A 21,270-nucleotide genomic window follows, 5' to 3' on the forward strand; every position below is an offset into this window, starting at 1 on the left:
TGGTGAATGCTATTCCCTGCTTCCAAGATGGCGCCTTGTTGCGGCATTCTCCAGAGGGAAGGGACACTGCGTCCTCACATGGCAGAAGGGAGAGAGGGCAAGAGAACACTCCGTTCAACCTGGAGGCCTTTTTTCAGGTACCGTTCTCATTCATGAGGACAGAGTTCTTCTGACTTAATCACCCCCCCAAAGGCTATACCTCTTAATATTGTGGCACTGGGAATTCAGTTTCAACATACATCTTGGAGGACGTACCATCATTACAACCACAGCAGTGAGACATAAAGAAACTAGAATCCTCATTTATTGTTGGTAGGAATGCAAAGTGGTGCTTCCATTTTGAAAAACAGCACGGTGCTTCTTCAAATAGTTAAACATGGAGTTATGTATGACCTAGCAATTCCACTTCTAGGTACATACCCAGGAGAATTGAAAACATATGTCTGCATAAAAACTTCTATGCAGATGTTTATAGCAGCATTATTCATAAATGCCCTTCCCCCAAAATGGAAACAACCCAAATGTCTATCAATAGAGAACAGATAAACAAAATACTGCCTTGTAATGCAGTATTATTCATCACTAAAAAGGAATAAAGCCCTGATATTTGCTACAACATGGTTGCCCTTGGAAACATTATGCTGAGAGAAACAAACCAGACACAAAAGACCATGTAGTGTATTATCCCACTAAAAAAAAATGTTGACTCAGGCAACTTTATAGAGACAGAAAGTAGACTGGTGATTGCCAGGGACTTGGGGAAGGAAAGCAGAAGCTGGAAGGTGGGTAATGGGTAATGGGGAGTGGCTGCTAATGGGTACAAGGTTTCTTTTTGGGATGATAAAAATGTTCTAAATTGATTATGGTGATGGTTGCAGAGTTCTGCAAATAAAATAAAAAACATTGAATCATACACTTTAAACAGGAGAACTTTATGGCATGCAAACGATATTTCAATAAAGTTGTTTTTTAAAAATCTAAGTGAACATGGGCTGTGTATACATTCTTATGGAATTTAAAATACATATGGAATTAACATACAGAAATACAAGAGCACGTAAATTGGGAAGGTGGTAAATGGAGTTAGAAATATCATGGGCCGGGCTAGGTGGCTCAGCCTGTAATCCCGCGCCTTTGGGAGGCTGAGGTGAGTGGATTGCCTCAGCCTGTGGGCTTGAGAACCGCCTGGGCAACTTGGCGAGACCTCATCTCTACAATAAATTTTTTAAAAATTAGCCAGGCGTGGTAGCGCGTGCCTGTAGTTCCAGCTACTTGGAAGGCTGAAGCGGAAGGATCGCCAGAGCCCAGCAGGTCGAGGCTGCGGTGGCCGGGAGCAGCCACTGCACTCCAGTCTGGCGTCAGAGTGAGACCCCAAATCAAAAAAAAAAAAAAAAGAAATATCAGGCTGGGTGAGGTGGCTTGTAATCCCAGCACTTTGAGAGGCCGAGGGGAGAGGATCACTTGAACTCAGGAGTTCGAGACCAGCCTGGATAACATAGCAAGACCTCATTTCTATAAAAAAATTAAAAAATTAACTGGTCATGGTGGTGTGCACCTGTAACCCCAACTACTCGGGCAGGCTGAGGCAGAAAGATCTCGTGAGCCCAGAAGGTCGAGGCTGCAGTGAGCAGGGATCTCATGACTGCAAAGAAAAGAAAAAAGAAAGATGTTAGGTCCTTGCATTGCCTGAGGAAGTGGAGAGGGGGGGAAAATAGCAATTCACATTTTGTTCTAATAAGTAAAGGTATTGATATTTCTAGGGGAGCCACAATAGAACAGTCAAACCAAGAGAATAATCAATCCCAAGAGCAGAGAGAAAATTGAGCACAGAAAAGGTTAGACAGATAAAAATGCAAAGTAAGATAATAGATTTAAACCAAGAAATTTATCAGAAATTACACTGAAAATAAGTGGGCCAAGTTCTTTAGTTGAAAGACATAGGTTGTCAGAATGATTTTTAAAAACTCTATATTCTGTTTTCAAGAGCTCTATCTAAAACTTAAGTATGCAGAAAAGTGAAAAGCAAAAGGGTGAAAAAACACAGACCATGCAAGCACTAGCCAAAAGAAAGTCAGTACAGCTTTATTTTTAGTAGGCAATACAACATGAAAGGAATAGTCATTGGAAAATAGAAACACTTTATAATGATAAAGACTATATACGCAGGAAAAAATATAGCAATTGTATATTTGTATGTACCGAATAACAAAGCCTCAACATAGCTAAAGGAAAAATGACAGAACCACAGGGAGTAGCAGAAAAATTCACAGTCATAGTGTGAGATCTCAGTAATTGGTATAATAAGCAGACAAAAAACCATTAAGGATACAGAAGATTTGAAATACACAATCAATAGACTTGATCTAATTGGCAGGTATAGAAACTTGCAACCAACTGCAGAATGCATGTTATTTCCAAGCACACACGAAACATTTTTTACCTTATTTTGGACCATAAAACAAATCTTAATAAACTTCAAGGGATTGAAGACATACATAAAAACGTGCCACAGGGTGATAACTATTAATTAAGAAATACTCATCTAAGTAATTCTCAGGTCAAGGAGAAATCATCATGAAAATTAGAAAGTATTTTGAATTGAATCAAAATAAAAGCAAGGCACATCAAAACATTATGGTCATGAATGTTTATCTTAAAAAATAACCAAGGCTGAAAATTAATGACCTGGGCGTCCATCTCAAAGAATTAAAAGAATGAGATCAGAAAAATACAGCTAAAGGAAATAGAAAGGAATAAATAAGAAAGATGAGCACAGAAATTAAAGAAATAGAAAAAAAGTACAATAAAATTGATGAAATCAGAAATTAATTCTTTGAACATACTTGAGGGACAAGGATTAACTTGTCTGAGCCAGTTTTGCCAGAGCCTGATCTCCCAGCAAAAAAAACATTGGCCTTGTGCATGTCTCTGTTACAGCCAAGTGTTTAGGACAAATATTCCTGGCCAGATGGATGCAGAGGGAGCTCTGACAGTGGAAGAGCAGACGGTATAATGCTGGAAGCAGAGCCCTTTCCCTCATCTTCAAAGTGCATCACTCCAGGCCACACAGGTGGCTGCTGGAGTAGGAAAAGGCAAAGAAATGAACTCTTCCTAGAGACTCTGGAGGGAGCGTGGCCCTGTTGACACCTGACTCAGCCCTGTGTAATCCATTTAGGTCTTGTGGCCTTCAAACTGTAGAAAAATAAATATGCATTGTTTCAAGCCCCCATGTCAGTGATAAGTTGTCACAGCAGCTCTAGGAAACTAAACAGAGGCTTTTGTGAAAAAAAAAAAAAAAAAATCATGGCAATTTCATATGAAATGTTACATAAAATGAATAAATTTCTAGAAAAATACAATGCTCTAAAATTGGCACAAGAAGAAAGTGAAAATCTGAATAATCTTATAACCATTGACTCTGTAACTAAAAAACATCCCATAAGGAAAACTCTAAGTCCAGATGGCTTCTCCAAGGAATTCTGCTCTACAAATAATGCTATCCTTATACAAACACTTTTAGAGCAAGAAAAAAGGGAGGATGACCGGAACTGCCTCATGAGGCCCTTCAGACTGGGTATGAAAAAAGAGAAGAGGACAGACAATGAGGAGAGAAAAATGATAGGCAAACTCACTCATAAACACAGATGCAAAAATGCTAAACAAAACATTGGAAAAGCAACAAAACTACGAGGCAGATTGAACATTATAAACCTGAATGTTGTTCACCCCATGAACAGTTAAGGGAGAAGAAGTCCATGATCATTTCAATAGAGGAAGAAAAGTCACTGGATAAGGTCCAAACTCCATTCATGAAAAAAGGAGCTCTTAGAAAATGGAATATTAAAAAAAATTTTATTCTGATAAGGGGTATCTACCAAAAATTCTATGGAACATGTATTTATTGGTGAAATGATGAAAGCTTTCCTTTCAAAGTTGGCAGCAAGACAAAGATGCCTGCTCCCCCACTTCTGTTCAGCATTTTACTGGCAGTTCAGCTCATGCAATAAGGCGATAAAAAGAAATGAAGTCATAAAGGTTGAAAATGAAGAAACAGATTTGTCATTATATATAATTATGTATGTTGCAGCTTCTATAATAATTTTACAGATAAATTATTCAAATTGATAAAAGAATTTAGAAAGTCAATATACAAAAGTCAGTTACATATCTACATACTAGAAATAAACAGAAAACAAAAATTCAAAAGGCAAATTTTAACTACTATTAGCAATCATATACCAATAAATTAAGCAACTTAGATGAAATGGACAATTTCTTAGAAAGACACAACTACCAAAACTTACTCAAGAAGAAATAGAAAATCTGAATAGATATGTAAAGAGATTAAATTAGTAAATAAAAAAAACAAACAAAACTTCCCACAAAGAAAAGCTCAGACCTGGATGACTTTATTGTTAAACACTTAAAGAAGGAATACCAGTTCTTTATAAATTCTTCCACCAAAATCAAAGAAAAGGAAAAACTTTCACAACTCATTCTGAGGTCAGTGTTACCCTGATACCAAAACAAAACAAAGACATCACAAAACTACAGACCAGTATCACTTGTGAATATAGATACAAAAAATCCTCAATAAAATACAAGCAAACCCAATCCAACAACATGTGAAAAGGATTATCGACCAGGACCAGTTTATCCTTATAACACAAGGTCGATTTAATGCCCAGAAACAATATAATACACCATATCAGTAAAATAATAAACAAAAATCATATGATCATCTCAAGAGATGCACAAAAAGCATTTGACAAAAATCCAATACCATTTCATGATAAAAAATACTCAAAAAACTAGAAACAGTAAGGGACTTCCTCAACCTGATACAGGGCATCTAGGAAAAACTCACAGATGACATTATTTGTAATGGTGAAAAAACAGATGCTCTGTCCTTAATATCAGGAACAAGACAAGGATGTCCACCCTCACCACTTCTATTCAACACTGTATTGGAGTTTCTAGCTAGGGCAATTAGGTAAGAAAAGAGACACTGGGTTGAAAAGAAAGAGAAAGCCGGGCTCGGTGGCTCAGCCTGTAATCCTGTGCCTTGGGAGGCTGAGGTGAATGGATTGCCTGAGCCCGCGGGTTCGAGACCCACCTGGGCAACTTGTCGAGACCTCATCTCAACAATAAATCAAAAATTAGTCGGGCGTGGTAGCACGCGCCTGTAGTTCCAGCTACTTGGAAGGCTGAGGCGAAAGGATCGCCGGAGCCCAGCAGGTCGAGGCTGTGGTGGCCAGGAGCGGCCACTGCACTCCAGTCTGGGCGACAGAGTGAGACTCCAACACACACACAAAAAAGAAAGAGATACAATTATTTCTATTTGCAGATAACATAATCTTGTATGTAGAAAATCCTAAGTAATTTAATAAAACAACTATTAGAACTAATAAATGAGCTCATTGAGTTTTCAGAATACAGATCCACATGCAAAAGTCGATTGTATTTTCTATACACTAGCAATGAGCAATCTAAAGTAAGTTAAGAAAACGATTTATTTACAGCAGCAACAAAGGGAACAAAATACTTAGGAATACATTTAACAAAAGAAGTCCTAAACTTAAACTCTGAAAACTATAAAATATTGTTGAAAGAAATTAAAGAAGATCTAAATAAATGGAGACACATCCCATGTTCATGGATCAGAAAAGTTAGTATTGTTAAATTAGCAGTACTCCCAAAACTTATCTACAGATTCAGTGCAATTCCTATCAAAACCCAGGCCTTCTTCTTTGCACAAATTGACTGTCTGACCCTAAAATTTCTACAGACACTCAAGGGATACAGAATATATAAAGCACTCTTGAAAATGAAGAACAGGGTTGGAGAACACACACTTCCTGTTTTGAAAACTTACTACAAAGCTACAGTAATCAAGACAGTGTGGCACTGACTTAAGCATAGGCATATTGATCAATGGAATAAAATTGAGAGTCCAGAAACAAATCTTCACAGTTTATAGCCAACTGATTTTTTCAACAAGAACGTCAAGACCATCAAATGGGGGAAAATGTCTTTTCAACAAGCCATCCTGAGACAACTAAATATCTATATGCAAAAAGAACAAATGAAGTTGGACTCTCACCTTATTCCATATGAAAAAATTAACTAAAAAACGAATCAAAGACCTAAAAGAACGAAAACTATAAAACTCTTAAACCTAGGGATAAATCTTCATGACTTTGGATTGAGCAATAGTTTCTTAGATATAACGAAAGCACAGCAATCAAAGAAAAATTAGGTAAACTGAACTTCATCAAGATGAAAAACTTGTGTGCTTCAAAGGGCATCATCAAGAAAGTGAAAAGGCAACTCACAGAGTGGGAGAAAATTTTGCAAATGATCTTTCTGATCATGGCTAGTGTGTTCCATTGTGCACATATGCCATATTTTGCTTATTCACTTATCATTTAATAGGCACTGGGGTTGTTTTCACTTTCTGGCCCATATACCACCGTTCATTTGTAAAGCCACCCCTAAAAACACTGTTCACTGATATTCCACTCAATGTCTTTTAGGAGGATCCATAACCATCGATTCTTTTCCAAGCTTATTCCAAAGAAACTACTGTCTCCATAAGTGATTGGAACGAGGGAGTTTAACAGCTTTACTGAGATTTAATTCACATTGTAGACTTCACCCACTTAAAGGGCACAGTTCAATGGTTTTTAGCATATTCACAAGTTGCAGAACCATCACCCACAATCAATTTGAGAACATTTTTATCACCCAAAAAAGAAACTCCTACCCTTTAGTTATCACCTCTTAATCCCCTTACCCCCAGCTATAGACTTCCTTAATCTACTTCCTGTCTGTCTAGATCTGCCTATTCTGGACAATTCCTATAAATAAAATCATACAATGTGTGGTCTTCTGTTTCTGGCTTCTTTCATTAGCTCGACGTTTGCAATGGTCATCCATATTGTAGCATGAATCGATACTTCCTATCTTTTTATTGCTCAATTATATTCCATTGTATGACTATACTACATTTTTTGTATTTATTTATCAGTTGATCAACATTTGGCTTGGTTCACTTTTTGCTATTGAAAATAATGTTGCTATGAGCATTTGTGTACAAGTCTTTGTGTGAACCTACATTTTCATTTCTGTTAGGCATATGCCTAGGAGTGGAATTGCTTTGTCATATGGTAACTCTATGCTTGACCTTTTGGGAATCACCAAATTATTTTCCAAAGTGCGGCACTATTTTGCATTCCAGCAGTGAATGAGGGCTCCAGTTTTCCAGTTTTCTCTACATCCTTACTATTACTTGTCATTATTTTTTTTTTTAAGTATAACTATCCTATAACCACATCTCATTGTATTTTCATTTGTATTTTTCTGGTGGCTAAAAATGTTGAACATCTTTTATTGGTCATTGTTACACTTCTTTGGAGACACATGTATTCAAATTCTTTGCCCATTTTTATTGGATTACTTGTCTTTTTTTTTTTTTTAGTTGGAGTCTCGCTCTGTCGCCCAGACTGGAGTGCAGGGGCCGCTCCAGGCCACTGCAGCCTCAACCTGCTGGACTCCGGCAATCCTTCCACCTCAGTCTTCCAAGTAGCTGGAACTACAGGCACGCACTACCACGCTTGGCTAATTTTTTTGATTTTATTGTAGAGATGAGGTCTCGCCAAGTTGCCCAGGCAGGACTTGAACCCGCGGGCTCAGGTAATTCACTCACCTCAGCCTCCCAAAGGCGTGGGATTACAGGCTGAGCCACCGAGCCCGGCACTTGTCTTTTTATTATTGAGTTGTAAGAGGATTTTTTAAAAAATGTATTCCAAATACACATCTTTTACCAAATGATGGTTTGCAAAAATTTTCTCCCATTCTGTGAGATGTTTTTTCACTTTTTCAATGGTTTCCTTTGAAGTACAATTTTTTTTTTATCTTCATGAAGTCCATTTTATATATATTTTTTTGGTTGCTTGTGCTTTTAATACCATATCTAAGAAACTATTGCTCAACTGAAGCTCACAAAGATTGGCCCATAGGTTTTCTTTTAAGATTCTTAAGTCTCAATCCAGTTTGTGTTAATTTTTGTATATGATGTGAGGTAGGGGTGCACCTCACACCATATACAAAATTTTCATTACTTATGAATGTCCAGTTTTCTCAGCAGCATTTGTTGAAAAGATTATTCTTTTCCCCACTGAATTATTTTGTCGCCCTTGAGGGAAGTGAAAAAACGAATAGTTTTGAGCACTTACGGTGGAACAGGCTCTGTTGTAGGTGCTGGAGATATAGCTGGGCACAAAGCAAAGTCCTGGCTCTTGGGAGCTTATAATCTTGTGGGGGGCAGTAGGGAGACAGACATCAGGCAATGAACACGATATGATAAGTCAGGAGGGGACAAGTGCTGTGAAGGAAGATACCACATGGTAAGGGGGATGGAGGAGTGAGCAGTGGGAGCGAATCGTAGAGAGTGGTCCAGCCTTCAGCAGAGACCTCAGAAAAAGGGAGGAGGAAGCCTGGGGGAGAGAATGGGGAGAGCGCCCCCCTCAAGCAGAGGAAGAGCAAACGAGAAAGCTCTGCATGAGGACTCTGCTTGGCGCCTCTGAGAACTGAGGCTGGTGTGGGGGTACAGGGTGGGTAAAAGATGTGGGAGGAGGGGGTGCTGAGCTCATGAGGAACAGGTCACTGGGGGCCTCCTGGGAGGCCCAGGAGAACTGTCCTAAATACACTGGTGTCTCTCCTTCTGTTTTTTTTCTGCTGCAATTGTGTGTGGGAGTATTGATGGAATCATTTTAGTAAAAATGCTATCGTGCTTATAACCACTCTTTCACGACCTGCTATGAACACTGAGCGCTGTGTGCTGAGCATTTTGCCCTGCAGATGAATATTGCTGCATTGCCAGGCACGGCCATGTGTCGTGCCAACCACACAGCTCCTGGGCACAATTTTGCCATGTGAGCAGTGTAGGAGCAATGGGGCCAGCTCATGTGCCCATGTGCTCAGGAGAAATCCCCAGAGGCGGGCTTTCTGAGTCCAAGGGCATGCCTTTTATATGTACTATCACCATGGGGAGGTGTGACCGAATTGGGTGGCTATGGCTGGAAGGGTCATGGAACCCACGTCCCTCCCTCCCCCACACCTCCTCCGGGTTGGGGCTCTCTGAGCTCTGAGCTTCTGTCTGCCTCTAGGCCTAGAGAGAGCCAGGGCATGGCTGCATTTGCATCCTGAGCTGAAGGTGTCTGCTGACTGCCCTGACTCCTGGGACCTTTCCCTCTGCCCCAAGCCATCTCTGACTGGTGCGAGATCAACTCCACACCCCAGAGAGGCCCCAGAGAGGCCCCCATAGAGGCCGTTTTTCCCAGTCCCTCTCCCTTCCATCTGCGGAGGCCCCTTTCTCTAGGAATATCCCCAAATCAAAGAGCAAGCTGTGCTGGAGGAGAACTTCAGGTTGGAATCCATCCCTTTGGTAGCTTTAAAAATAGACCAGTCATTATGCAGGTAATATGTTAATGCAAGGATTAGCATAATATGGTAATTAGCACAGAGGCCACAGGGCCCACCTGGCCTTTGGGGAGTCAAACCCACATGTATTTAAAGCAAAATGTTTGCACCCCAGCAAGGCTCTCCTTCAAGTACACCCACAAGGAGGAGGAAGAGCAGCGTTCGCCGGGATGGCGGGGAGTGAGCATCTCAGAGGACGCCGCGCGGGCGGAGCCAGCTACCCGGCTGCTGGCACCGGAATCGTGCATTCATAAATGCACACAAACAGATCCGCCCGGGACCTGGAAAGGCGGGCGGGAGATAAATGGAAAATTTTGGAATATAATTAACGTAATGGTAGTCCTCGGGCTCCACAGAGTTCAATTTGCAGAAGCAACGTTTCAGTCCACGGCTGTTCATCACGCCACTGAGGCCGGCTACACAGAGATAACGGAAAAGCTGTTCTGTGGTCGGGATGGTGATTTGTCTTGGAGACAGTCCCGATGGCCGTGTTTAAGGAAGCATCATTACCAAGACATGGTGGGGAAAATGAATGGGTCTGCTTTGATGACTGGCCTGTGAGCGCTCTTGATAAGACGCGGCAATCTTGGTGAGCCCGTGAAACACCCGAATGTACCCTAGAAGCTGGAGTCGGTGGGCTGTGGGGCCCAGGCTGGGGGGTTCTGCTGCCTCCTCTCGGGTGTCCCAGCTGCTGTCTGCCCACTCTGAGGAAGAATGAATGAGCCCTGTGTCTTCAGAGGTCATTAAAGAAAGAATAAACTGGAGGTGCTAGCGGATGTTGCCAGTCGCCTGACAGCCATGCCCTGGTGTGGTCAAATTGCAAAATGCCCATTTGTTCCCTTCCCCTGTCTTACTTGTCTTCACAACATTTAGCACCATGTGCACCATAAACGTTTACTTACTTCTTATTATATTGTCCATCTTTCCAAGCTAGAATGGAAGCTTCGTGAAGACAGGCGCTGTTCTGTTGATGGCTATTTCTCAATGCCTAAAAGTGTTTCAGACTCATCCTAACCGCTCGGCAACTATCTAATGATCAAAGAAATCAGGTAGACGTCTGGAAGGTCTTCTCTCACCAAGCCCAGGGCGCCTTATGTTCTCTAATATGGGGTCTTCAAGATCAAACAAATAAATAAAGGGGGCACCAAAAGGGATGATTAGACTCAAGATTGGTGCAGACCCACATGGAGAACAAGATTTGCCCACAAGCAACTGGGATCCTAGGCAAGTGTGTTGCGTGTTGTGTTTTCAAGTCTCAGAGTATGAGGGGAAGACAGAGAAACAAGAGGAGGGATAAGGTTTGTGTGAAGAGGGACATCTACATGGGCATTAGGAAGGCTTCCTGGGGGAGGTGATGTCTGAACTGAGCCTGGGAGACCGTAAGGGATGAAGATGGGTAGACACAGGCATGGAGGAACTGAGGTGGGTGGGGCTGGTTTGACCACAGAGCTGGGTGTGGTGGATGGAAGACGGGGTGGGAAAAGCAGATTGGAGCAAGCTTACTTAGAACATCTGAGAAATATCCAGGAGTGTTGAAAAAACAGGCTGACACGGCGGTGCTCTTGGGAGGCCCTTGTATCACAGGGCTCCCAGGTCCTGTTCACAGTAGTCATGCACCCGGAGTGGCCCCAGAGATTAGCTCAGGGGTCATGCCACCCAAACTGCCCAATAAGGCTCTTCTCTGAGACTCTCTCTGGTTTCCTAGTAAGAAGTCTCTGAGCTTCTCAGGGTGAGGCACAGGGGAGCCAGCTTCCCAGACACAGAGGGAGAACAGGAAAGTGAGAAGAGCCGGCATGCCACATGGAGAACCTGGAATTGTGGTCGGTCAGGGCAGAGCTGGGGACTCACTTCTGAACTGTGGGCAGCAGGCAGGACAGGAGTGGGGTGCCAGGTTCCCAGGAGACTCTGGGGCCACCAGCTCTCATCCCTTGGAAGCAAAGCAACTGTCTGACCGTCTCAGGAATCTTGCAGAAGCTGGAACCTTTGTGGCTTGGTAGGACAGTGTAGGGACAGCTGGCTGCGCCTGAGCGGCTGGGCCGCTTCACAGAGACAAACTGGGCTCCAAGAGGGAGCAAAACGCCGCTTTGCCCTGAGACTGCCAGGCTGCGCTGATAAGCAGGAGCCAGCATCTCTGCCAAGCTTGGTCCCAGGAGCAGGGGCAGGGCTGGACCACAGTATGAGTGAGGTTGGTGGCTGGAGGGACAGTATCTGGCTCCCGCACACCATGCTCAGCTGGCAGAGGTGGCCCAAAACCCTCGAAAAGCCCCTGTGTGGTACAGCTCCCACTATGGCTGCCCCAGGATAGAGGCACTCAGCCTGGAGGTGGTTGCTAAGAGACGGAAGCCTCCAGGCTGATGTCCAAGTTTAAGCCCACGACTCAGTAGGCCCCGGCTTTTGTCCCTGGCCCACGGAATCTCTAAAGATTCCAGCACCTCAGGAGCCACCTGAGGTTGACAGGAGCAGGTGCCCAGAGAAAACTCACACCTGGCACATGGGTGGGGGGACTCAGCCCTGCCCCTATCCCGGACCCAAGCAGGCTTGGACAGAGTCCATCTGGCCCTTCTAGATGCGTCGAGAGGACAGTGTGCAGGAACACTCTCTCCCCCATCACATCGGCTCCCCAGGGCTCTCTCCACTGCAGGAGGGATGTCCCGATGTCACCTGGACTCTGCTTACTGGCCCCCCCAACCCCAGTGCTTACCTCCTGGTGTGCTAACACATGCATGCACACACCCCACAGACACCACACACACACACCACACACACTCTCACACATGTATGCACACACACACGCCACACACATACGTACACCACACACACACACACCACACACACTATACTATACACGTACATGCCACACACTCTCACTCATGTATGTGCACATACAATACATATACATACATCACACATACACTATACCATGCATGCAAATGTCACACTCATGTGTACACACACACACCACACCACACCACACACTACACACAGTTGCAGTCACACCAGAGATATATACGTGTTCCAAGATGCCATTCCCTCTCCCCTCTGCGTTTGTCTAGAGAATCTCTTGGGTCCCACATGCAATGTCAGAGTCTTGAAAATGCTATCCTAACCCACGCCCGCAGGGGACACTTTGCTCCCCTTATAGGGCATCAGACCTGGAAGTGCCCTCAGTGTAAACTCTTCTGGTTGGGAATCAAAGTTTTTTCACGGAGCACACCCAGCACCTATGAATGAATTAGTGAAGAAAAAAACAGAACCAGGGTGTGATCAGTGCCAAGGCCAGAGCCCTTTCTTCTGCCTCCTTTTTATGAAAGAATAAGGTGTTTTTTAAAAAATTCTTTGTGCTTATTTTTTCAAGCATTTTATTTTAATTAAAGTATTGTAATGTTTTTCAGCAATTTTCTTCTAGATGATGATTTAGGGCCATCCAAATCCCAGTGCCTCATAATAATAGTCCTATATGATTTCAAATCAAAATGAAGAATTTAGCATTCTTGGATGCTTTCAATAAGCTCAAATGAGCAAAATAAATTTTGCCCAAGATGGTATTTTTCAAATGTGTTCTACAAAGCTGCTTGGGGGCTAGAAGAACTAGATGATGGGGATTTTCCAGGCACGTCTGCAGACAGGCTTCTGGCTGCTCCGGGAGTCTCTGTCCACTAGGGTCTCCTGCTACAGGCCCCAAGGCCTTCAGCACCTCCCTCCAGCTTGCATTCCTCGCCATGTCTATCTCCAGGGGCTCTGGCCAACATGTGTATCTTCCAGCCTGCTTTTTGAACAGGAAGATATTTGAAACCCAGTTTCCTAGAAGAAGTGACTCATATGCACCCTCTGAGCCTCTGGAAAGACGCATGTGTGATGTGAATCTTCAGGAGAAGGTCAATGGCATCAAGAAGCAATGGATGCTCCAGCCCTATTTAGGGTTCCATCTCTCTAGGCGGAGAGCATCTAGGCATCTTCTAGCCATGACCCTTTCCCCCAATGAGAGCTGATTATTTTTTTAACCTAAGTTTGACCTCCATTCTCTTCCTCCATTTCACTCGCTGCCCTGAGTGTGAGTCACGTGGTCTTAAGATTAAAGACCAATAGTCAAGTGAACAAATTGAAGACACTGGACAGACGTCTTGTTTTGACTTCTAACTCTGAGAACAACAGTATGCCAAACACCTCACCTGAGCCTCAGCTTGTCCGCCCGGTAAAGTGGAAAAATCCTATGACCCTGTTTGCATAAAGATAAGTCCAGAAAATGGATTGTAATTAGTAGAGGTCTTCATGACATGAGAGCTATAAAACCTGAAGAAAGCACTCAAACCTTCCAAGTATCCATGCATGGTAAATTCTGGAGATGTGCTCCTCTGCAAATGATCACGTGTGTGCACATGTTCAAAGGTGACAAGCTATCCATAGACTCACAGAGGTGACTAGGCAGAAACACAATGCCAGCAGTTCCTGGGGCATGATGGCACAACCTGCTGGGTGTTGGAAGGAGGCCAGAAGTGGGCGCACTGGTCTCCTTAAGACAGACAAAAATGGCAAGCGGCCATTGGCAATTATGCACTCAGGCAACCGTCACATTCTCAGGGTTCAAAACCAGACACCTCCACATACCAGCCCTGTGGGCCCGGTCATATCAGTTAACATCCTCATGCCTCAATTTCTTATCCTCAATATCTAGATAATAATAGTGTCCACCTGTATCAGGGTGTTTTCAGTTACAAAGAAGAGTAAACAACAATAATATCCTCATCAGGCTTTTAAAATACGTGTAAAGGTGACATTCATTTGCCAAACTCCAAGGCTCAGGTAAAGTTTGATTTGGCTGTTCAATGACATAACGGAATACCTTGTTTCCTGCTGTCTTTCTTTCTTGTTTTCTGTGGTATCAGATTCATCTAAAAGCTGACTTTCTTTATAGCCAGCAGCCCCCAGGGCTAAATGTGTCCTCATGAATATCTTTGAGAGAGAGTCCCCTTGCCCACTCCAAAGTCCACTATAGATGTTGGTGATTACCCTGAAACTGGTCATACTCTGATTAGACCAACCTCAGCCACACCTCCACATCTGAACCAATCACAGCAAGATGAAATGCACCATTGGTTCAGCTTAGATCACATGCTCTAACTCTGGGGCTGTGAGCAGAGCCAGTCTACCAGGGCATGCAAAGAGACATAGGGGACTGTGGGAAGGGAGGTTACAGTTGTCCATTGCAGTCTGCTCCTTGGCTGCCCAATGTTTATACCTATCCTTCTTCCTCCGATGAACCATCAAAGCTGTCCATGCCTATATAAACACATCAATTCTGTCCCCAAAGGGAGATAACCATCTCTTTTAGGCATTTCATCGATCTCCAGGTTCAAGATCCCAGGGATATTCACAGTCCTTCTATCAAGTCTGGATGGGATTGACCACAGCACAAGGAGAGAGCAATAAATAAATTAAACTCCCAGGACTGAAATGTCCATCAGGAGGGAGGTTTCTGGTGTGGTTCAGCTCAGAGGTTCTCAACATCATCAGAGGCCTAGATCTTTTTCTATGGTTCTCTCATCTCTGTCCTCCTCCAAGTGTGGACTTTGTCCCCAGTGGGGTTTCCCTCTGGGAGCATCAGAAACTGCCACTGGCTTCCAGAGTGACATGGGTCCTTGTCTATGTACAGTGGCAGAAAGGTGGCAGTTGGCAGTTTAGGGTCGCTGTAAATGGGCCAGCCTAGACTCTTCAGATGGCAAGCAACAGAAACTCAACTCAAACCTAGCTTAAGGGAAAAGGGAGTTCATTGGTAGCCCGTGTGTCTGGGTTGGAAGGGCAATGGATGTTCCATGGGAAGGGCGACAGGGCTTGGACCAGTCCATCCAGGTTCTAGGGGCAGACCCCCTTGCTGTAGGGGGAGGGAAGCACCCTCTGCCTACCGCTGCCCTCTCTGAGGGGTGGCTGCTCAGCAAGGAGCTGGGGTCCCACTCGCAAATCCTCTGGGGCCCCACAAGCGAGGGGACCACAAAGGGTGTTCATACTTCCACGTGTCAAGGTACAGCAGCACACAGGCTCCCATGAAGGAAGAGTCTAGATGCCCCAGACCTGCCAAAGCCCAGCAGAGTCGCTTTCGCCAACATGCAGCCGGCTCTGCCTTCTCAATCCAATTAAAGGCGGCACCCAGAAGGGAGTGGGGAGCTGATAAATGTGTGGGAAGCAAGCCGGACAGTACCCAGAAAGCAAGCTCACTCCCATCCCACTGATCCAATTAGCTAAGCCTGGGCTGTGGCCACCTCAAGGTGAGCTCACAGGCAGCGGGGATCAGAACTCGCAGTGGCAGAGGGGCGCTGGGGTCCCAGACACAGCCACTCGCCTTGATGTGGCCTGTGTTTCCCCCCTTAAGGCGTCCCACAGGGATTTGGGTTGTTATTTTTAATATAAAGGAGTTGTTACGGACCAAAATGATAGTTTTAGTCCCAACGTGCCTGTGCCACCTTCCTTAGGTTGTCCTACTGGAATTTGGGTTGTTATTTTAATATAAAGGATTTGTTTCGGGCCAAAATGATGGTTTTAGTTCCTGACACCTGGATGAGGCCTCCAAGGGCAGGTGTGTGGGCAGGAGGGGATGAGACAGGAGCCAAGATTTCATGAGGCCCTACTGTGTGCCAGAACCGCCATCCCATGCCTTGTCCCATTATCCCCATGCCGCTTTCCCACATGCGTGATGGAAAAAGGAGTTGGGCTGGAGGATTTCAAACACCCCTGCCCCCTGAATGTTAATCAGGGTCTGCAGATCAGGGTGGGAGGCGGGTACCCCATCAATAACTGATGAATCCATCAATGCTGTTTTGTAACCTGCACTTCAGCCTGACACTGCATGTGCACCAGTCAGGCTGATCTCAACTGTGCTGCAGGAACAGACTGCCAAGTCACAGTGGCTTAACCCACATATGTGCTCCTCCGTGCAAAGTTCACATAGGTCTGGGTGAGTCCCCAGAGCCGTGAGCAGCCCCGAGCATAGACATCCGGGAGCTGCACGTCGGGAACACGGGCCAATGCAGTAGAACGGGGCAGCGGGAGGACGGCTCTATGTGCTCCTGCCTGGAAACGACGCGTCACTTCTGCTCAGTGTCCTCAGCCAGAGCCGGTCACACGATCACAACTCCCTTCTGGAAGGTGTGTGCCTGGAGGGGGAGGAGAACCCAAGACCCTGGAGGGCAGCATCTTTCCCATCTCAGGGACGACTGGTTCCATTCTCCAGCACCCTCTAAAGCCTTGGGCTTGGCCTCTACCCTAGAGCCTTCTGCTTCTCTGAGGAGGCAGCCCTTCTGGCCTGTTTGGACGAGTGACATTCATCAGCTCTGCTGAGCTCGTGTCTTGAGTCCTGAAAAATCAGAATGGGCCGTCCAGAATGTTCTGGGGCAGAATGGTCCTGTGGCGACGGTGGGTCTCACAGGATGGCCAGGAATGCCCTTCCACACCACTCTGTGACTCTTTCAGCCCCATGAGCGGTGGGAAGGACCATCTGTCCTGTGCTGGAGGTAGGCTGCAGGCGCAGGTGTGGGACGGGCGGCGGGACAGGGGTGGGGGGTGGGAGGTACTGCATCGAACCCACACTTTAACTCACTCTCTGGGCAAGTCCAGAACAATGTCAGAGCTCAGCCTCCAAGACCCGTCTTGAACCTCCAAAGCTCAGAGGGATGTGGGGGGTGCAGCCTGTCTGCCTTGAGTCCTAAATGTCCCCCTCCCTCCCTTGCATAGTCTCCTGCTCAGTGGGAAGGAGGAATTACCCAGCTTACATCCCGTATGTACTAGTTATTAGTTGTCTAATGCTGTATAGCAGTTACCCCTAAGCTTTAAAAAAAAATTATTTTTAGAGACAGGGCTTTGTTCTGGCCCCTAGGCTGCAGTGCAGTGGCGCTCACTGTAGCCTGGAACTCTGGGCTCAAGCAATCCTCCTGCCTCATCCTCTCAAGTGGCTGGGACTCTAGGTGCACACGACTACACCTGGTTGATTCACTGATTTATTTATTGTAGAGATGGGGTCTCGCTATGTTATCCAGGCTGCTCTTGAGCTCCTGGGCTCAAGTAATCCTCCCACCTCAGCCTCCCAAAGTGCCGGAATTACAGGCACGAGCCGCCGTACCTGGCTTGCCCCCAGACTTAAAGCAGTAATGTTCATGATCTCACTGTTTCAAGGGGTCAGGCACCTGAGGGCTGAGGAGGGTCCTCTAGCTCAGGGTCTCTCACAGGCTGCTGGGGAGGTGTTGGCTGGGGCTATGGTCACCCCAAGGCTCACCTGGGGCAGAGTCTGAGGCCCAGCTCACTTCCGTGGCTGATGGCGGCCTCAGCTTCTTGCTGGCTGATGGCTCCTCACCCTTCGTGGGGCAGCTCACAGGGAGAGCGGGCTTCCCTCGGGGTGAGCCAGGGAGAGAGTGAGCAAAATGGAATCACGTCTCGGAAGTGATGTCCTGTGATGGTTACTATTAGGAGTCAACTTGGGAGGACCAGGGTTCCAGAGGAGACTGGCGTGTGAGTCAGTGGGTGGAGAGAGGAAGACCCGCTCTCTCTCCACCATCCAATTGGCTGCCAGCATGGCTACAACAAAGCAGGGGAGAAGTAGGGTGAGCAGCTGGCTGAGTTTCCTCCCGTGCCCTCTCCCTTCCCCTCTGGGAGGCTTTGCTTCCTCTCCTCCTGCCCGTGGACATCAGACTCCAGATTCTTCAGCCCTTGGACTCTGGGACTTGCACCAGCGGCCTCCTGGGGGCTCTTGGGCCTTGGCCTCAGGCAGAGGGCTGCAGTGTGAGCTTCCCTGGTTTTGAGGCTTTCAGACTTGGGCTGAGCCACAGTGCTGGCTTTTCTCATTGCCCGGCTTGCAGACGCCTCTCACGGGACTTGGCCTTGTCACGGGGTGAACCAGTGCTCCCTAGTATTATCTCTTTTATACATACGTATGCTGTAGCCTCATGGTTCTATCCTTCTGGAGAACCCTGAGTAATACACATCCCATCATGTCTGCTGTATCTATTTATTAGAATCAAGTTACTAGGTCCAGCCCATGCTCAAGCAGGGGGACCCCACGAGGGTGTGAGCACCTGGAGGTGGTGTCAAGTTCACATCTGCCTAGAGCTCTAACCCAGGGCTTGGAACAAGCGAGTTGGAGGTGCTGCCCTCCTCAGCTTTGGCCAAAGCCCAGGACCCACACGAGGAAGGTGGACAGACTGGGGCAGGGCTCGGGCTTGAGGTCCCTCGGGACGCCTGTGTGCCTGGACGAGCCCCTATGCCTGGGCCGGGACAGCAGGATGACCAGCACGTGGTGAGGTCAGGGGGGCTCAGGGACAGCCTGACTGGGCCAGTGTGGGCTCTGCACACCAAGGTGGACAGCCCCCACCATGAGGACACCAAAGAGGACTCAGTTCACCAACTGCACTGCAAACACCACTTCTCCACACCAGCCAGGCCCTGCTGGGGCCAGGGCAGTTCCAGGGGTCACTCCTTCCTGCAGCGGCCTGTGACCCTCCTTCCTGCCGCAGGCGTGGTGGCTTCAGCAAGCAGCACTGTCAAGGGCAGGACTGGTCCTGCCCGGTTCTGAACCTCCAGGTCTGATACAGAGTCTGGTGCACACCAGGTGCTCAGTGGGTGCGTGGCACACACGTGAACAAGCAGCTTCAGGCTGGAGGCAGCACATGCGGAGGCCAGGGGCAAGGCCTTTTGGGTCCACAGTGTCTGGTGTAGACCAGAAGCTCAAAAATTATTGAATGATTGAACAAATAAATCAACGAGCAAATGGAACAGATGGACGTTTTCATACTAGTACCTGACCCTGGGTAAGTTATTTCCACCACCTTGAATTCAGTGTCCTCCTCAATAAAATAGGTAGAATGATGCACGGCTCATAGGAATACATTTTTAATAAAACATAATGATGCACAGAGTGTCTCTTTAGCTTAATCCACCCTGAAGGGTTTGATTTCCTCACTCGGCTTACGTGATTGGCTTGGCAGCGGCCTTCCCGAACGGAATTTTAAAAGGCCTTCGGGGATTGGAATCACATGTGTTCTCAAAGCTCCCAGACATGGAGTCATTGCAACCCGAGCATGGCTCTGTCGTCCTGGGAAAGGTCGCACGGAGACTGTCTCCTTGGTGAGGTGGCATCTGTGACTCACCCTCCCCCGCCCCAGCCCCTCCCTCAGAGCGGGTGGTCCGGTCTCCAGAACTCAGGCAGGCTGATCTCAGACAGTCCCAGCTCAGGCTGCCTTTGGACATTCCCAGCTCAGGCTGCCCAGATGGGCCTCCGGACCCCTGCATGCTAGTCTCCCTGAAGGTGAGCCTGCAGGGCCCCAGCCAGGCGACCCCTTGTGTCTGTCCCATCTGTCACTGGCTGAGCCAAGGCTTCACTCATGCTGGATCATTTCCTGCCTGAGCTTTAGTTTCCTGCTATGGGGAGGGTGCAGGGACTGAGACTGACCAGGTGGTCCCCATGGAACTGCATGGTTCCTGTGTCTGTTTCCCTCCTGCTGGGGGAGCTGGTGCTGCCATCCTGACACTTGCTCCTGACTCTTGGCTTCTTTGCAGGTCCTTTTGCTCTGTCCACCACCCTAGTCCGTGCATCCCCAGGCAATGCAGATGACCCTACTGAGGCAGCATAGGATTCCAGTGTGCTGAGGGTGTCAATGCCCAGCTTAGTTTGCACCCTTGGTTGGACATAAAGGTCTCCCTAATCCACTACAGTCACACCCCTTCAAACCTCCCAGACCAGAGAATTTTGCTTTCAAGATTACCCTAATACTAACTGGGCACCATGGTTCAACTCAGTGCTTTGGGAGACCAAGGCAAGAGGATCGCTTGAGCCCAGGAGTTTGAGACCAGCCTGGGCAACATAGCAATACCTCATCTCTACAAAAAACCAAAAAGTTTTAAAGACTACTCTAAACTTTATGAAGAGTGGAGAACACCAATATTTGTGCTGTCTCTGGGGGACCTAGGGGTTTCTTCCAGGCTTGAGAATGGACCAGCCCCATGCAGCACCCTAAAAGGCAGGCCTATTGGTGTCAGCGTCATGTATCTCAGCAAACCAGGAAAGCCAAGTATTGCACATTGCCTGGGCACCTTCTCCAAGCTGAGCTCTGGACCCGGCACTGGGCGTGGAGAGGCGGGTCCGACCAGCCTGGTCCTATGCACAGTCCAGTACTGTGGAGGAGATGGCATGCAGAGAAAGAGCCTTGAGGGGCCTGGGGCTACACAGGTGACCACAGGGAATGCTGGGGACTCAAAGGGGCGTGGTCAATGCTGGTGTGTGCTCTCATTTCCCAGGATCCCTGTGAGGTGGGCAGCCAAGTCTCTGTGTTTTTTTGGTTTGTTAGTTTGTTTTTTTGAGTCTATCACCTAGACTGGAGTGCAGAGGCCACTCCCAGCCACTGCAGCCTCGACCTGCTGGGCTCTGGCAATCCTTCTGCCTCAGCCTTCCGAGTAGCTGGAACTACAGGCGCGCACTACTATGCCCGGCTGATTTTTTATTTTTTGTAGAGATGAGGTCTCACCAAGTTGCCCAGGCGGGTCTCGAACCCGCAGGCTCAGGCAATCCACTCACCTCAGCCTCCCAAAGGCGCGGGATCACAGGCTGAGCCACCCAGCCCGGCTAGTCTCTGTTTTATAGATAAAGAATCCCAAGCTTAGAGAATGAATTGGTGAGCCATTTCAACATGAAGCAGGTTTAACAGACACCCAACCCCAGGTGGCACACACAGCAAGTGCTCTCTTCTCACATTCCGGGGTCTGCAGGTCCACCACTATTCGGCTGACCTTGGGTGGCTTCTGGGCGACTCA

This window comes from Carlito syrichta, unplaced genomic scaffold, assembly GCF_000164805.1.
Source record: "Carlito syrichta isolate Samal-C Ts95f unplaced genomic scaffold, Tarsius_syrichta-2.0.1 Scaffold153636, whole genome shotgun sequence".
Taxonomy (NCBI): domain Eukaryota; kingdom Metazoa; phylum Chordata; class Mammalia; order Primates; family Tarsiidae; genus Carlito; species Carlito syrichta.